The sequence below is a fragment of the Adiantum capillus-veneris genome, chromosome 13, assembly GCF_014529385.1.
Source record: "Adiantum capillus-veneris isolate H3 chromosome 13, ASM1452938v2, whole genome shotgun sequence".
In the NCBI taxonomy this organism is placed as follows: domain Eukaryota; kingdom Viridiplantae; phylum Streptophyta; class Polypodiopsida; order Polypodiales; family Pteridaceae; genus Adiantum; species Adiantum capillus-veneris.
Genome location: NC_140943.1, coordinates 112,195,019 through 112,207,969, shown reverse-complemented (window position 1 = coordinate 112,207,969; position 12,951 = coordinate 112,195,019). Strand labels below are relative to the sequence as shown.

Sequence of the window (12,951 nt, the reverse complement as noted above, 5' to 3'; positions counted from 1 at the left end):
ATGGAGACACTCGAAAAAGACCGCTTGCATCAATGGCAAGCTCGCCATCACCATCGCATGTTGAACAGGCAACTAAGAAAACCCTGTATCACCGTCACCTTCAGATCGTACTACGCACGTCTCTCTCTCTTTTTCTTTAAGCACATCTAAAGCATATCAATTGATTGATCTCAGAAGGATTCTCTTTCGAGTGTCTACTACAATGGCGTGAGCTCCAAAGAACAATTATAAATAAATTCTACTCAAAACTTCACATTGCTAACCACATGCTGGAAGATGGTAGACAATTCGCGCAAGAAGGGTCAGACCAGCTTCATTGAAAGAAGTAATCTTCAATCCATCAATATATCCAAAATCTTCTCATCTCGGAAGATTACAAACTCTTCATCCCGAAGGTTGAGTTGACTGCCGGCGTACTCCCGTAACAAGACAGTATCACCTTCTTTCACAACAACTGGAATGGTGCTCCCGTCCTTGGCCTTCCCACCAGGCCCCACTGCCACCACTTTCCCAGAATTCACCTTGGAGGCTGCAATCTCAGGTAGCAGAACCCCGCCACGATCATCTGCACGAGAACTCTATTGAGTAGAGGAATCAACTTCTTCGCCATCGCATAGAGCTTCTCTCTCTCTCTCTCTCTCTCTCTCTCTCTCTCTCTCTCTCTCTCTCTCTCTCTCTCTCTCTCTCTCTCTCTCCTCTTGCGCGCGCACGCGCGCGCCAAATCCCTGATATTGAATCGTGATCATACTCTGAGAAGGTGACTGGGGGAGCTCGCTAACCGTCGGCGCGCGCGCAGACGATCACCGAGCTGACGTTATGGGCTTTTCTATTGCTTAGCAGCCATTTTTCTTACAATTCTAAAATTGAGATCAAGAGCTCCGTGCTCTCATGGGCTCTTCCTTTTATCAGCAAAAAGGGTCTTTTTCTATATATTTTTCTTAAGCCAAACATTATCGAAGGTCGCCTTATGTGTGTGGCATATCATACTAGAAAGATACATGTTTGGTTAATTTAACCTCTCCTTGTTGATGTCTTGAAGAGTCCACAGTCTCTCTGCGTGCCTGTTGACGCAATGTGACCTCTTGAAGACATGAACATAATTTTGACTTAGCATTAGTTATATCTCTTTCCATTGTAATAAGCCCATAATGTTTATTAAAAAAATAGTTTCACTAATTGTGTCCTCTTTTACTCATTATGTCTTTCAGAGCTCGTAGCTCGTCCGTGCGCGCGCAAACAAACTGCGAGGTCAGTTTGCGCGTGCGAGCTCTTCTCCTACAATTTTAAGGTTGATATGTTAGATAATGATAGCCCGTCTTAGTGTGTGAGCTCTTCTCTTACAATTTTAAGCCTATTATTTTAGATAATGATTTGACCAAAGTTAGGACAATCCTATTGTTTTTTACTTTGGAAACCTTCAAGAAAGGTATTGCTACTTGCGAGTGGAAGGATTTGAAGTTGGATAATAGGTTTGGAAGCCAAGATAGTGAGAAGCAATTGAGTATGGAGTTGGTGATACACAACTCATAGACAAATGAATCTGATTAAGCTGCACAATAGCAAAGAATATAGCACAACCATGGTAGGTTTGGACACACCACTAAATGAGTAGCCAATGACATCGTGAATGAACACAAATGCAGAGGCTCCTAGCTAGCATACTTTCATTGTAATCAAAGCCTTCAATATTATGTCTTGACTCATAGATTCAAAACATTTTGACCCAAGTATTTACTATTATTTATTGTTCAACAGTTATGTAATATATTTTTGAGGCCTCTTGGAAGTGCTCCTACAATGTAAAAATTGTTATTTTTATAAGAGCACTTGTTATATAGAGACCGCTTGATTTGTACTTGTTTAAATGATTTTAGGATTGTTTTGACCAAATTTCTCTGCATTTGCCTATGACAAGGCTATTCTTATGCTTGCCCAATATGTGCATTTCAAGTATGCCCAATTACCCTTTTGTAAACAATGTGATGAGAGGTATGAGGTCTATATTGTGTCAAATTATGTTGATAACATGTGTCACACTCTCGAGGGGTCCATCATATTAACACCAAGTTGCTATAGTATCTTCTCTAAATTGTTTAAAATTTGAAAAACAAAAAACCCTTTCTATCAAATTCACTTGGTAGATTAACATGAATTTACTATGGATTCACCAAGGTCACACTAGGTAATGCTTTAAATTAGGTGCGACACTAAATAGTGCTCCTATATATAGGTGTACCTTTTTTTTAATGCCTTTAGTACCTTAGGAGAATTTTGTTGTTATTACAATGTTGTTTTTTAGAATGCATTACATGTATAGGGTATGCACTAGGAGATATTTATTTTTTTGAGCTAAGATAGCATATGCAATGTATTTTTAAATGTATAAATATCCTCTAGAGTGTTGTATGCTCCACTCATTACCTTTATATACACTCAAAATTTAGTAAAATATTCTTGTATTTATTTTGATTTTGTTGTATGTAAAGAGGAGATTGCTCAGCCCCCAAACTGTGCACACTTGCCAATAGTCAAACCCTACACTCAACCCCCAAGGGCATGTGCTGATAGTACATTTCTACTATATTTTTGTGCAACATAGCTTTATAATTTTTATTTATCCAAGGCATGGGCTACTGCTACATCACATGGAAAAATACAAAGCTTGTTGATATCACATGTACTAAGATTTTAAGAAATGCTTGTTGATATCACATGTACTAAGATTTTACAAAAGCATTTCTAAGATTTTACTTTCCAAACCATGTTCTATATGCACTCTTTTTAATCCATATGGAAGGAAAATATATGTTGTTCAATGGTGTTGATCACATCAGATAGGTAAAGTCTTTCTCTACGTCCTAAAATAGGCTAAAATAGATTCTATCAATTTGGCACCTCCCTAGGGTAATGGTGTCAAAAGTGCCTAATATCCTTATTGAAATGAATGTTGAGTCATATATGAGAGATGGAATAAAATGAACAATTAAAGGTAGTAAAAATAAAGGGACTCCCTTTTTTTTTTAGGGTTGTGATTTTTTCTCAGTGTGTTCACCACTTTGTAGGAAACTTGAATTAATTGAGTAGTTTTATTAAGGGTATGTAGCATCAAGACAAGTGTCCACATACCATGTATGGGTAAGACTTGTGGTTGAGAGGAGAGAACTCACATTTGTGCATCTTGCTAGAGGGGAGTCAAGAGAAATAAAGAGTGTAGATAGGGATGAAGATAGAAACACCACAAAATATTGCATGCACATTATCTCTTATAGTGAACAAAACTCGCTCCCATATCTCAATTTTGGGTCCTATCTCCAAAGTCACTAAATTCCCTTTATGTAATAGTTCCTAACAATTTGGCTTTATTTAGTACATTCACAACCTAGTGCATAGCATGGAGAACATAGAGTGAACTTCCATGGTATATAAGAAGGGATAGCTTGGTTGTGAATGACACAATAGAGGTAACTTTTAGACCACTACTAGTCCAAGGTGTTTTTCTTCTAAGCCTGTTAGATGCACATGTAGTTACAACTGCATCTTAGTAGTTTTTCCTTGCTTACTAAAAAGGTTGTATCTTGGTCATGTGAATACTAATCTAATAGAGTGTACAACACAAGCCTCTTGATAAGCACTTACAACAATGGTTTATGACATTTAATTTGCTAATCATAACACATGTCTGGTGCCAATCCTTGTATGATCAAAGTTGACTGTAAAAAGTTTTGTTATAGGAATAATAATAAAGATTAGATTAGGTTTTTTGACTTGAATCTAACTATATCAGTGTATAGTGATTAACACTCCATTGAGTTAATTTTTTTAAAGGTATCATAAGAACTTCTTTGCCGTGAAATTTTCTATTTTGAATAGCATTCCTTATGAATGCAACTAATTGTCTATACATGGTCTAAAATGGATTCTACAAAGGTGTGCTTTTTTTGCAAGTGAAATCTCAAAAAATGGGTGCTATGATGGAAAATAAGCATCACACAAAAAAAGCTCTAAATTCTCCTAAAAAGCTCTAAATTAGAAGCTTGCAAAAAATAAGTACTCATCATGCAAGTGGTGACTATCACTCCCTCTAACAATCCTAGAGGTCTCTCCTTGTGCCCTTTTGCAAGTTGCAACTTCATGCAAGTCTTTCTAATTGCTAGTTTTCCCTAGGCTTCCCATTTTTTTTTGGTAGCAATAGCAATTCCAAGTCCACTATCCAATATAGTAAGAGATTCAATCCCATCATAGCATGATATTACCTTCTTCTCCTTCACAATAATCTTCCACTTTATTTATAGGTACTGGTTTGACTATTTTTCCAGGTTCATTCTCATGTTTTAAGTGTTGGATATGTTCCTTAGTCACCCCTTGTTTCTTTGGACTTCCCTGTAGATCTGCCAAAAAATGTGGTTTAATTCTTAGTAATTCCCTCATTATGGTACACTTGATGGGTGTGGGCTAGAATAGAATTCATAGCAATGTCATTCTTTGTCATTGTCATCTTCTTGGCGATTTTGACTAGATGGAACAACCTCTCTAGAGCTTGTCCTTGCTCCCACACTGTCATTCTAGTCACCCTACCTTTATTAATTGATGCATTCTAGTAGTATTGTCACCCTATGATCCAATATCTTTTAAGCAATCTGTATTCTGTGAAGTGTTGCCTTCATTTCATCCCTAATTACATTCATGCACCCGTATGCTGGTCGATTCCCCAATAGAACTCTTAATTGGATACCCAAACTTTGTGAATTGATCGTAATAAGCCTTCTTATCGAGGGACTTCCCTATGCATCTGCTTGGGGAATTGGATATTCATGAATTCTATCCAAAACTTGGACGTGGCATTGGGGTGAGAAGGTAGTTAGCACTCCTCTTGATCATGATATTTATGTGCTTTCCACTTAGCCACCATTCTCTTGGCTTTGACATAAAGCATTTCAAAATTCTCCAAATCCAAGTAAGCATCATCATCACATAAATATGTCTGGATCTAGAGCTTCTTCTCTTAGTGTACCTTTTTGTTTGGACTTAGATATTGTGTTGAGAAAAGGGAGTTGGGACTTAGAGTCTGAATCTCTCTCTATTTGAATAGCTTTCCCTTTATCCCTACATGTAAAAACCAACTAATGTTGAGTTTAATTATTTTTCTCCTTGTCTAGGGTTTGCTCATGCTGGTTGTCCAAAGTTTGATTAAGTTGATTATGTGGAGTGTGATCAGGTTGCTCCTTGGATTGATCTAGTGGTTGCTTAGCCTAGTTAGTGGCTCATCTTCTTTGATATAGAGCATTTGTATCATCATAATGGACATCATCATTGGACTTTGGAAAAAAATCTAGAAGGATCATGTTCAGTGGTATCATGTCCCTTGTCTTCATTCTCTTCATATTTTGACCCTTTATCATTGTCTTGGCTTGCTTTGAGGCGATGCTGATGCAATGTTGTTGTAGACGCTCACACTCTGTTGTCAAGCCACTGCATCAAGAAAGACAATCCAAAACTGCATCACCAACCTTTGTGAATGCACCCAACATCAACCCTTAGAATAACATGTACATTATTGGACAATGCAATGACAACTATAGACAGGAACTTGAACCATTCCTCAACTTATCGAGAAAAAAAATTTCTCTTCTCCATGCCGGGTCAAAAGAATTCTCCAACGGGGTCTAGCATCCATGGCCCCTCTCGGAATGGTTCGTGGATCATATCACTATTGGCATCAAACCCATCATTATTAGTTTCCACATCTCCGGCTTGGAAATCATACAATGGAACAACTAGAAGCTCGTCAAATCCATGTGTGAACATTGCTAGCACCAAGGTCTCAACCTGTAACATGGTTTAAGAATAAAGCACAACCATATTTCTCATGAAACTGGTAGAGGAATGGTTTAGAAATTATTGAATTTGTAAAATCATTTACAACAACATATGTGCATGAGAACATCCAAAGGAGGATGGTACGAAGATGGAAAAAATTATGCATCCGAGTCTCCTTGGTGATGAGTGCTTAGTGATCTCCTCGACACACCATCACAACTATACCATCCAACAATAATAACTTTGTAGTTAGGGTGAACACATTGGCGGTGACCTCAATGAGAATACATTCCATTGGGGGACCTCACTAATGTACACACCTTGCCATACAATTACATATGGGCACTAGGAGATGTGAGTGAACTAATTTAATTATAATACTGTTTTATGATGTATGGTGACAGTTGAACATGCAAAGTAGATCCTCATTTGTTAGCTTACTCTGATGGATAAACATATCGTGGTTTAGGTACAAGCCAAAGTAGCAAAGGAAGATGAAGTAAATATGCTTACATGCCATATAGGGTTTGCTTTGTGCCACTCGTTCTGCAAAGTCACCACATGTACACATTGGGCTACTTGAAATATGAACTTCATACCTCTCACCCCGCACTTGTGAAGAAGATGTCTCCACCATGAATTTATCATGCATGCATGTCCTCACGATAGTGTGCTGCACAATCTGACCTTCCATGGTAACTGCCAATTCAATTCTCTTGGATGCTTGAATTGATAATCCAATCCAATAACAAGCATTGTTGGTTTTCTTGACTACAATTTTCTTTACTGTGAAGCCTCTTGCCTCCAATGCGAGCAACTCTGAAGAATTCATGTTTGTTTCTTTTTCCACAGGCCATATACTTGGGACTCTAGCAGGGCATTGAGTGATTGTGTTACAGATCTGCAAACTGTGATCCACACTATCATTGCAGAACCACATGAATTGTGCCTTTGAACCGTTATCATCCCCTCTTTCCCATGTTTGAATACCCCAAAAGGATGGTGCAAAAGAACTTGCCGACTCTAGATCCTAACCACCCTTGACATTGAACTCTGCTTCCCTTTGGTATACGGCGGATTGTCCACATTGTCTTGTAAATATCTACCTCATCAACCATTCGTCCACCCTTGTCTTCTTTGACTACTTGTCTGACCATTCCAATAGTTGCTTGGAGACCTCGACAATTTTGTGGGATATTTTGTGTGAGATGCTCAGGTCGATATGTAGCATTCTCCTCCTCATAGCTTACTCTCCCAGCCTATTTTCTCTTTCTGGCTACTGTGACATTATCATCCCTCCATTGTCAATTGCTGATTCATTGGTGTACATCCAAGCCCATCCTTAATCTTTGCACCGAAGCAATTGGGACTCCTGCACCGACTCCAATCCTGGTAGTAGTAGCTTCTCTCATCCAATGTTTAAACCTGAGATTAATATTACATACATGCATGTCAGCCAAGAGGTAGCATAACAAGTTTGGAGACAATAATAAAAAAAAACCTTTGCATATGGATTAATGGTCGCATCTCCTCCATTATAGAGAGGAGCTCATTGCTATTTATGGCCAAGGTTGAATCCAAAACAAATTGAAATAGATGACCTAGTGTCACTCCATCTTTCACCCTAGTTTGAATGTTGCCATCCATAGTGGAAATGATGGCAAACATCTCGCTGTTACTACAACCCCCATAATCAACACGATTGACAATGGAAAATCTTGTAGGGCAATCAAGCAACATAGGTTCATTGCAAATAGTATTCAAGAACAAAATCGCCTTGCATGACAAAGAGGAAGCCATCGCTGGTGGAATTATATAGAGCTTAGTGGCTATCAAGATATATTTTAGTTGTGACATCCTAGCCTATATTTATAGAAAATTGACACACCCAAATACAGACAATGAATCTCTCTCGATGTTACCCTATCTACCATTATCTTCCACCTTTTTTCATTATCAGCTCCATTTCTCCACACCCTTTATCTTCCCCCTTCACTTTCTCTCTATCACTCTCCCTCCATTTCTCTTTCTCTCTCTAGCTCTCCCTTTCTTCCCTATTTCCTCCACTCCACTCTCTGTCTCCCATAATATCTCTTTCTATCTCTATTTATCTCCCTCAAATCCTCCCTACCCCCCCCCCCCCCCCCTCTCTCTCTCTCTCTCTCTCTCTCTCTCTCTCTCGCAACCTCCACTTTCGACTCCCGCTATCCTTCTCTCTCTTGCATATCCAAGTAGTGGGCATCTATGATCAGTCAGGAGATTGTTAAGTATGGAGCCTGATTTACCCTTGTAATTTTCTGTGGTAAAAGCGCACATTTGTAAGGTCCCCATTATGAGGAGAAGCCATCGTGCGTGAAGGAAAATGACTCACCGGAAACCAAACTTTTCACGGACAAGAATCAGGGGCCGGTAGTCAATGGCCGATGGCCGGTGGTCGGAAGTCAATGGCCGGTGGCCGATGGTCGGAAGTCAATGGCTGGTGGCCTTTGACCGAATTCAATGGCCGGTGGCCGAATTCAAAAGCGGACTTGTCTTCTCAAGGGCGGCCACACATGGGCGGATTGGAGGGTCCGATTTGGACTTATTCGCACAAGGGCGGCTACACATGGCTGTCTCTCATAAGAGAGGGTAGCCCTTTTGGCCTATAAAAGGAGGCCATTTCTACACACATTTCATAGTGTGAAGTTGATGCAACAAGGTGAGTGTGAGGTGGTGAGAGTGAAGCAAGGCGGGAGCTCCATTAAGGGTATAATCCCTTTGTAAATTACTTCTTGTTTTGAAGTACTAAAGCCATTGAGTGGCTGCTTTCCCGTGGACGTAGCCCACATTGGGTGAACCACGTATATCGTGTGTACTCTCTCTCTCTCTCTACTCTATAATCTCGTGTATGTAAATCTGTCTCTCTCCATTAAGTAATCTACTCAATTATCTATTTAGCTACGTCTTATTTCCTAACAGAGATAGAGTCAAAGTTAGAGGCACCTCATATGGTTGGGTGCTAGCACTTAGGCTAGAAACGCAAGAGAGAGAAGGTTAAAGAGAGAGAGAGAGTGAGGGTAACATAAAATTAATAAGTGAGGGTAGAGAGAGAGAGAGAGTGAGAGAGAGAGAGAGAAGAGGTAGGGATGGAGAGACGAAAATCACATATATAAATTCATATAATGCTCTTTTTTATAAATCAATTTGACATTTTTGATAGGAGGTGCGACACTTTTTGAAGGTGAGCCTCTCTCTCTCTCTCTCTCTCTCTCTCTCTCTCTCTCTCTCTCTCTCTCTCTCTCGCATACACACACACACAAATGCCTGCTAATGGTTGCGCGCTAGCGCTTAGGTTTAATAAACACAAGAGAGAGAAGAGTGACTGAGACATAATTTGAAAGTTGTGTCTTTCTCTGTGTGTGTGTGTGTGTGTGTGTGTGTGTGTGTGTGTGTGTGTGTGTCTATCACCATTTGAATTGAAAGGTTCAGGGAGGGCGCTAGTGCTTGATAAGTAGGGAGGGATAGATGGAAGTAGAGAGAGAGAGAGAGAGAGAGAGAGAGAGAGAGAGAGAGAGAGAGAGAGAGAGAGAGAGAGAGAGAGAGAGAGAGAGAGAGAGAATGAGAGAGAGGTAGGGAGGGATATTGGAGGGATAGAGAGCGAGAGAAATTGGATGGGAATAGAGAGAGAGAGAGAGAGAGAGAGAGAGAGAGAGAGAGAGAGAGAGAGAGAGAGAGAGAGAGAGAGAGAGAGAGAGAGAGAGAGAGAGAGAGAGAGAGGTTACTACTCTGCTACGGCCTTCTTCCATTGACGAAGCAGTATCATATCTCCCCCCTTTGGTATAAGCATGATGAAAACCGAAGTAAGCAATAAAGGAATCTCTCCAACGTCAAAATTATTCTCAAATTATTGCAACAAAGGCGTATCCTCTATGGTCAGGAAATGGATTGGGTAGATTTGCATTTTTGCAAGTCCCTAAATGTTCTAGATGGTCACTGTTCAGCCTTTCGTTTTTGGTGGGCTGTTTTTGCATTTTTCAGGAATTTTTTTGGGGCAACTTTGAGTAACATGGGGTCCCGCTCTTAGTTGTAGCATCTCTTCTTGGGCAATGGGCACCCCTCATGTCCTCCCCTCAAGGCACCCCATGCAGTGTCCATCATATGCAAAGGCAGAGCGCTCTGTTGTTGGTGCAAGCCTAGAACAACAAAGATATCCTCTTGATGGGCGCTAGCGCTTTCTAGAGAGAAATGCGAGAGAGAGAGAGAGAGAGAGAGAGAGAGAGAGAGAGAGAGAGAGAGAGAGAGAGAGAGAGAGAGAGAGAGAGAGAGAGAGAGAGAGAGAGAGAGAGAGAGAGTTAATTATCGTCCATGGAGGTCAGATATGACCCATGGGACCAAAGAAAAACAATACATCTGTCCTTTTGGGGTGGAGGTGTTAGATACATATCAGTTAGGGACTGAGGTTCCATCAGAGGAGAACAGGAAAAAGGATAAGAATAAGAATAAAACCTAAGGGGGTGGTCAGGTAGAGGGGGGGCTATCTTGGGAGTACAAAACTCCTGAATGATGGCTTTACCATCATGATAGACTGCCCATTTACCTTGTGTATGAGCTTCATACATCTTCTTGAGCTTGCTTGCATTATGCTTGAGTTGATTTGTAGTCAATTCCTCGCTGATCCAAAGCTTTGTCCCCTTGAGGCAGTAGGATTGGCATAGCAGCCTTGCCCGTTCTTCTTTGAATCTTGAAAGTGAGGATGCATTGGCCAGGTGGCACACGCCTATGCGTGTCCTTGATCCAAGAGACATTGTCGGGTTCGATGTTGATTGGTTGAAGAATGTCATTGAGCTTGGTGATGGCTTCTTTGAGTGTGTCCTCTGGTGGGGAGAGTCCTCCAGTCCTAATCTTGAGGGCAAGGGATTCCTATAGTCGGCATTCTTGCAAGGCTGATTGGATTTTGTTGTTGAGATTCTTAAGCATTGCCTCGTTGGCTTCTTTCTGAGCCGCCTTGACAGTCTCGGTGAGAGAAGCTTCTACTTCGTGTTTTTTTGCAAGCAAAGTTTCATTCTCCTTTGCTGCATCCTCAAGCTTACTTAAGCGTTGTTTGAGTTCAGCATTTTCCAAAACAAGTGCTTGGATCTAATCCTATAAGGTCGTGATTTTTGTGTCTTGGTGAGTGGCAGGATCCTTCCTGGGCACAACTGCTATAGCAAGAAAACTCTTACGTGTGCTGGGAGTCAATGTGTTGAGGGAAGACATGATTTGGGTAAACCTTGAGACTTTTGACTTTGTGAAATCCTTTGAAACGCGTTTGAAGCTCTCTGTGTGTAAACCGCTCTCTGTGTATATACCTTCTCTTGTGACCTTTCAAACTTCTTAGTCAAAGTCAAACAAAGTAAAGAGGCATACAACACTGTCAATCATAAGCAGCAAGGCACCGAATTATGGTGGTTTTGCCCACAAGCAGAGCTCAAAAAACACTGATATGTGGCAAGGCGTGGGTGTGCAATAGTACCATCAGGGTGCCCCTTGACTACCGTGAAATCGTGCGAGGTTTGACAGGTCTGTTGAAGCATGGATGCGCAACACCATCATGGTGCCCTTTGACAAGCTACTGAAGCGTGTGACCTCTAGCGCCCGAGCAGGACAAGACTGAGCTTTAACACCCCCCCACAGGGCTGTCCCTCGCCCTTGGGGAGACTCCTGAACAGAGAAGGCTAGGGTTGTTGTGTGTGTGTGTGTGTGTGTGTGTGTGAGAGAGAGAGAGAGAGAGAGAGAGAGAGAGAGAGAGAGAGAGAGAGAGAGAGAGAGAGAGAGAGAGAAAGAGAGAGAGAGAGAGAGGAAAGGATTACCTATATAAATGCATATAATGCTCTATTTTCTTTATCCAATTTAACGTTCCCAGTTCGAGTGCGATTTTTGAAAGGTGAGTCTTTCTCTCTCTTGCAAGGGTGAGAGCGATATGATGATAGAGAGGTAGGGAGTGAGATTGGACAGGAGAGAGTGAGTGAGTGAGAGAGGAAGAGAGAGTGGGAGAGCGAGTTATGGAGGGAGGATAAGAGGGAGGGATAGATGGGCGCTAGCGCTTGATAAAAAGAAACACGAGAGAGAGAGAGAGAGAGAGAGAGAGAGAGAGAGAGAGAGAGAGAGAGAGAGAGAGAGAGAGAGAGAGAGAGAGAGAGAGAGAGAGAGAGAGAGAGAGAGAGAGAGAGAGAGAGAGAGAGAGAGAGAGATGCATCTAAGATGCTTTTGAATAGAGATATACTTATACTCAAGTGGTTTGATCTTGCAATTAAGTGGATTTTTTTTTGTTTTTGTAACATTTTCGTGAAATGTGAGAGAGCTATATAGACTTTATGTGTGCCAAAGAGAGAAACAGAGAGCCCTAGAGAGAGAGAGAGAGAGAGAGAGAGAGAGAGAGAGAGAGAGAGAGAGAGACTTGCATGAACTTTTAGTCACTCAACTTGTCCTTTCTTGGTAGTTGAGCTTACCACTCGCAAGTTTCGAACTGTCATATCGTGATTTTTCCTCTCTCCTCTAATATCGCTCTGTTCTCTCTTTCTCTTTCTGTGTGTGTGTGTGTGTGTGTGTGTGCAATGAGGACATAATATTTGCTCTTTCTTTTTGGTGATCGTAATTTTGTGTTAGTGAGTTGCTTTGAACTCTCACGTCAGCTATTTGGAGTTCTCTTAGTGAGTGCGAGATGTTCTCTATGCTCTTCTTCGGTCTTATATGCTGGAAACATGAGACCTCCTACCACCCAACCACCACTATATAGCAATGTCTCTTGATGTGACGACACAATTTTGGATGACGGGCTGTGACATTTACCCATATTCCATGAAAAGAAGCGCACAACTTTTCATTTATCTAGGTACAACAGCAGTAGCCTTGCTTTACATGGTACCCACCATTAGATCGCTACTCTTATATGCGTTTGACCTTCTATAAACCCGAGCTGCTATTAACCATAATGATGAAGGTAAAACATCACATAATAGTAACCGTCTTCTCTTGCTAGATAGCAGCAAAGCAGGGTTGCATGACCTTGCTCTGAGTAATTTTGGAGAATTGTTATTATAGAAATTACTAAAAAAATGATTGCATACACTCGTAGCCTACTACAACATGCCAATTGAGGTGTGTTTTTCTGTCTTG

The 12,951-nt window shown here is 40.9% G+C and overlaps 1 pseudogene; it reads right to left on the bottom strand.

The window, feature by feature from the left end:
* Window positions 1-325: 325 nt before the first annotated feature.
* Window positions 326-610, bottom strand: LOC147444664 (10 kDa chaperonin pseudogene; annotated as a pseudogene).
* Between the last annotated feature and the right edge of the window lie 12,341 nt (window positions 611-12,951).